A 6307-nucleotide genomic window follows, 5' to 3' on the forward strand; every position below is an offset into this window, starting at 1 on the left:
GGGAACTCTGGCTTCTGATTAGTACCCTCAAAATCAAAATCTTCTAGAAAGTTTGGCTAACAATTTGTATCAACGTTTTATGGATACAGGGATCCCGATCTAGTTAAAAGAATTGGAGCTGCCATAACTCTGGAAGTTCGATCTACTGGCATTCAATACACATTTTCTCCATGTGTTGCTGTAAGACTCTGGCATGGAAGTGCTCGATGGAAGTTCATTCAAAAATGAGAGTCAAGTTTTCACTATTTAGAATGTCTTGTTTGATGCGAGCAGGTTTGCAGGATCTTTACAAAGGGGGTGTCGTATGTGGCTGGACAGTAAGTTTCAAACTTTTTGTTTTATCCCTACTTAGAACATAAATTTCTTTGATCAATCAATTGTACCACAGTTTTCTATATAATTGGACATTAAGCTGCAAACCTTTTGCTTTATCCATGCTTAGAATATGAATTTCTTTGATCAATCAATTGTACCACAGTTTCCTGAAATAGTTTTCTAACCATGTGATTTATTGATGTTTGTCAGGTCAAATATTGTAGCGTGTGCTAAGCACTTTGTGGGCGATGGTGGAACAACCCAGGGTGTCGATGAGAATAACACTGTCAGCAATTATAAACAATTAGTCAACATCCACATGACCCCCTATTTCAATGCCATTGCCAAAGGAGTCTCCACCGTTATGGTTTCTTACTCTAGTTGGAATGGACAGAAGATGCACGCTAACCGTTTTCTCATTTCTCATGTTCTAAAAAAGCAACTTAGCTAATAGAATTCCCAAATCTATAATAGAATTCCCAAATCTATTTTATATCGTATTGCATATTGTAGATTAGTAGATTGATCTAAAATTTAATTTTCATTACTGGTTAAAATCATGTACATACTTTTATGACAAATCAACTTTCCTCAGAAGCATCAGTTAGTTAAAAAACAAATGGAAGCCATTAGAATTCTCTGTTTTTCAAATATCGGACTAAATCAGATTTGGGCGTCTTAATGTATTTGAATTCTATTTCCTGTGCTTCAAAAGATTTGTAGGCTCCAGGCTGTGATATATATCTAGTGCTTTAAGCAAAGACCGGTTTTCAGTATACCTGGCCTCGTTTCTCTGGTTTGAAGCGATGCAATTGGGAGTGGAGTCCCATTCATATTCTATAATTGCACTTCAAATCTAAACTCCTAATGAATTCTGAGTGCAGGCATTCAGGGTGTCTTCAGTCTCATATATCACTGCGTGGTTCATTATATTATTTTCAAATGTTTGTTAGGATCCCCATTCAGCTTAATAACAACGAATGTAAACACATAATTTAGGAAATTTTAAGGTGTAAATTTCAGTCTTAAATTAATTTTGTATTTTCTAAAATGATTTGACTAGGATAAAAATATTTTACATTAAAAATTTCCAAATCTTTTTAAAAGCTATATAAAATCCTTAAGAATTCTATTTTTTTTAAAAACTACATGATCAAACATGTTATTATTAGTATTTTAAAAATTAATATTCATAAATTTGGAATTAACTTATATCTATGCTAATAGACTTGCCAGCTTGAAGCATTGGCTTCTTTGAAAGCTGAAATTCAAAGCCTTTCACACATTCATATGATTCCTTAACCAGAAAACCAAATCCAGGTATTTGGCAATGTATCTACCATATACTTTTCATTTCAATGGCTTGTTAACATACTTGCTATAGGGGTGCAGAGCGGGGTATAGAAAATATAATTGGATCCTGCTATAAGGGTGCAGGGTGGGTTATAGAAAATATGATTGGATCCTAATGTGGTTTTCCTATTTCATAACCATAGAAGGCAAAAACTATAAAGACACTTGTATCTGGTTGATGTATAGAAATTGCATCAGATACATGAATTGTCAGCGCTGTGTGCATATATTTGCAAGGCAATGATAAAGGCACTCAGTACAGATCTGGCATATATTACTATTCAGCTGATCAAGAAAGAGCTGCACGGGAATCAATGGAAAGGCACCAAAGGCCACTGCATAAAGAGATCGTGAGAGAGATCCTGCCAGCGAAGAAGTTTTACAGAGCAGAAGAGTATCATCAACAATACCTGGAAAAGAGATCAGCTGGTGCCAAACAATCTGGGGCCAAAGGATGCAATGATCCAATTCGATGTTATGGTTGAATAGTGACTCGATCAAATTAACTGGACTTCTTTCAAAATTAAAGTATTTGTATCTTCTTGTTTAGTTCAGCTAGATATTACAACAGAGTGTTGTATAGGGGAATAGGGGAGTATTATGGCGGTGGAAATTTTGCGTCATGCCTCAACCATCCATCTTGGATAGTGTCATCCGATTTCAAGCTCTTAAAGATGATTTTGATTTCAAGCTAGTAAAGCTCAAGGCTCAAGTATAACTCTATACTTATCTTTATTTGTAATCCTGCTGTCAAAATAAGTTTAGCTTATCTAGTTAGCTATGTTGTTAAATGTCATTTGGATTTTAGTTGAAAGAAACAGAGGAAGAGATGAATTGTTTCTATTCTCTGAATATTTATTGATATAATTTGATTCTCTTCAAAAGAAACTTTATGAACAATGATAGTTAATAGTTCATAACTTTAGGACTATTATCTTCTCTCAGGAAATATGGTTTCTAAGAAAGAGTACAATGTACTTATATTCTACTCTTGTAGAGAAGGAATTCCTATTAGACATTGGAAGACTGTTTGTGGGATATGGAGTTAGACTTACTTGTTTTACTGTATGTTTTTGAACTTGATTAAGTATGCCATTAGAAGACTATTTGTGGGATATGGAATTGGACTGTTTTCATTTTTTGGATGCAAGAATTGACAGTATTTTCTCTTAGCATCATGCCCTTGGGCAGGGACTTGTTACTCGCAACCCATCTTGTTAAAATATCAATCCACAGTCCAAGCGTATTTTACCAAAAAGGGTAAAACATAAACAAGACAAGAGACATGACTGCATGGTGAATAGAACAAGAAATAGGACTCAAGGTTTCTGGCGAATTATAAGCGTAAATCACCTAAGTGACGGCGTACATTACCACTATAAAATTGAGTTTTGGAGATACAAAACCTAGTTTACTAGAAATAGGAAACATAAACATAACTAGAAACAAAACAAAACTAGAACCGTGACAATAGAATTTTAACGGATAAGCAACTTGAACCCACCCATCTCCCTGAATATATCATGCACTTAAAGACTGGTGGTGTTGTAGAAGTGTAATCCCAACAGAGGAATGGAAATGATAATAGGAACAAGAACTGAATGGAAAAGAGGTATACTAGTCACGCCTCTACTGACATTGATCTGAACAATGTTGCATGTCATTAAATGGGCATGTAGCACAGGATAGAGAAGTCCATCGGTCAGGGGTAGACCTAATCTTCCATTCATTTCCCATCGTAGTTTTAACAAAAATTTACTTGGGAATATCGACATCCAACCTAAACCGTTCTATTGAATGACATGCAAGCTATTAGTTATTTCAAAAGTGAAAAACCCTACATAAGCCACCAATAAGGCATTGGTTCACTAGTGAGGTCAGCAGAGTTTAACCCAACCACCAGGCTTTACTATCACTGTTGTCCATGCCACCTAAATGGCATAACAGAAAAGCACCAGGCAATTTTGGTAGAAAAATTACCATCCAGACTTATCACCTAAACCAACGAAAGTCACTCATGGGCAAGTTTCTTGCATTAATTCTTATAATTAAACAATAAAAATAAAATGTAGTTACCTACCTCTTGAGTGGGTTTAGTATCCTCTGGAAACCTCTCCTCTGGCACAGAGCCTCGATCCTGCTTGTCTTAGCTCACATCCATTTCCTCGGCATCTGATTTCATTGCTCCGGAACTCTCGGAACCCTGTGGTACAAGCAAATCTGAGGCCTTTTTTGTGTCTCTGACATTTATAGGGACGACTGGATCATCACAATCCACCTGTGGCAGAGCATCTAGATGGTGACCTCCTACATTCTTGGGACATTTTATTTCCTCGTCTTAATCAACGCATTTTTGCTCTCTTTTCTGCTTAATTTCTTCACTGATTTCAGGGTCGGAAAGACACCTATCGCTTCTTTGGCACATAACACATACCTTCGGCTCCATCTTCCTCTGCGGAATCTTGTACATACAGCCTCTTGAGTGCCTCTTGCACTTGTCTAGAAGTATTTTAAAGTTGCAAAGAGTGATGGAGGCTTGGGGATGGGCCATCGCACAGGAGTGTGGGGAACCTTGTGCAGATCCCTTCGTAGAATGAAACCACCACGATTGGAGGCACCTAGAATCCAATTTCTTGTATTCAACCAAATGTATCAAATCAAACCTGCGACAACATGGCCGCGACCTTCCTCTTTCTTCCCTGGAAAAACCCTGCAACGTGAGGGAAATGAATAAATTTTGATCTTTGAGAAACATAATGGGATGATATGGCGACCTTCCTCCCTGGAACGCGAGGGAAATGAAAAAATTTTGATATTTGAAAAACCCTGGAATGCGAGGGAAATGAACAAGTTTTGATATTTGAAAAGTATAAATGCCGTGAAACCTTGAACGGAACTTAAATGAAATGCTATTGTGTTTTTCAATTGGAATTAAATGAAATGTGTAAGTGTTTTTTTTGGCTTAATGGGGAGGTATTGCTTAGGGTAATGAATGGAAAAATTATTTGAGGGGATTTTAGTTGAATTGGAATTAAATGAAATGTGTAAATGTTTTTTTTGGTTTAATGGGGAGGTATTGTTTAGGGTAAAGAATTTTAGGTAGGAAAAATTATTTGAGGGGATTTTGGTTGATTTTTTAATGTAATCATGTTACATTAAAGGTGAATTATGGTGACATAAAAACAAGTTGTGTGTGGTCAAAAAGTGCAATGAAGTCGTAATATTATAAGATTAATGATTATTTCTAATAAAATGTTTGGTTTAGTAAGGTTAACTAATCTATGGAGATGTTCCAATATTAGATAAGAAATTGTAGATAGAACAGAAATCAAATGGAAATAAGGAATTTGTCTAGAGAAGATCAGATGGAAGAATCCGAGAGGAATTTCCATGGCGGTCTAACCCTAGGGTTTTTTCTGGTGCGAAGATGGGTTTTCACCTACACCCGAGAGCGATAACAGCGTGAGAGAATGGTCACAACGCTAGCAAACAAGGGTCAATACACCTGGTTTATATTTATCTGCGGCGGTTTGGCAACTTATGGTCTCGCGGGTTTTCTCGGTCAACTAGTAAGGGGATCAAACAGTGGAGGTGAACATTTTGTTCGGTTGGGCCAATGTCTCTCGGAGGGTGTTGTGCACAGCATCACATGGGGATAGTATAACAGAGTACATGTGAACATTTTATATCGATGAGGAACTTGTGGATTATTCTTCTCATTCTATGGAGGCTTCCCAAATTTGGGTTGAGGGGCCACATCAACACCAAACTGGGGTTTCACCGGCGATACACCATGAACTGGAAATCCAGGTCAACGCATTTACGTCAGAGATGGATGATGTGAAGGTTTCCCTAAATTCCCTAGGGTTTTCCCACCCGGGCTCGATGGTAAATCCAAACTTTCTTCAACTGCAGGAGGACCAAGCTCAACCGGTCCTGAATATCCCATCACCATCGGAGTTACAGTATTGGGAACTCGAACAACAAGGTCTCGCAACAAATGTACAGGGGGCGTCTTATGTGGTGGTTGAGGGCACGAGCGTTCATGGAACTAATACATATGGCGTCGTAAATAATGGGAATAATTTACCATGCTCATCAGGAGCAGACCCCCAAGGCTAGCAGCCTGCTCATGTGGCTCGCACTTCAGGACGTTTTGATGGCATCACTCGTCAGGAACCTTGTATTGAGGATACTAGAGCAGCGGATTCGAATGAGTAGGAGTCAGTAGAGGACGAACAACACCCAATAGACCACGCATAGAGAACGGGGGGGAAGAAAAAAACAAAATGCACCAAGGTGCATGAGAAGGGACGTCTATTGGTATTCGGAGAAGGTATTAGTATGGCCCAACAAGCTAGACAACTTCAAATTGTATGTCCCTTTCCGAAAGGGGCTTCCTCCTAACAGCCATCTAAGAACTCTAACCACAATTGGAGGGATCTTAAGGACAGAAGGGGATCTAAAAATTCAACTAGACAAGGAAGAGACAACCCACAACATCCTAATACATTGAACAATAAATCTTAATGCATTCAGAGCATATTATTTTGGATTAAATATTCCTCTACACATTTCACTATAGAAGTAGATATGTCCCTCTAAAGTTGATCTAGTGTCTACTAGTAGATCTGTGCTT

Source organism: Pinus tabuliformis, chromosome 6 (genome assembly GCF_031772625.1).
Source record: "Pinus tabuliformis cultivar Carrire ecotype Pingquan chromosome 6, CPIR1, whole genome shotgun sequence".
NCBI lineage: Eukaryota > Viridiplantae > Streptophyta > Pinopsida > Pinales > Pinaceae > Pinus > Pinus tabuliformis.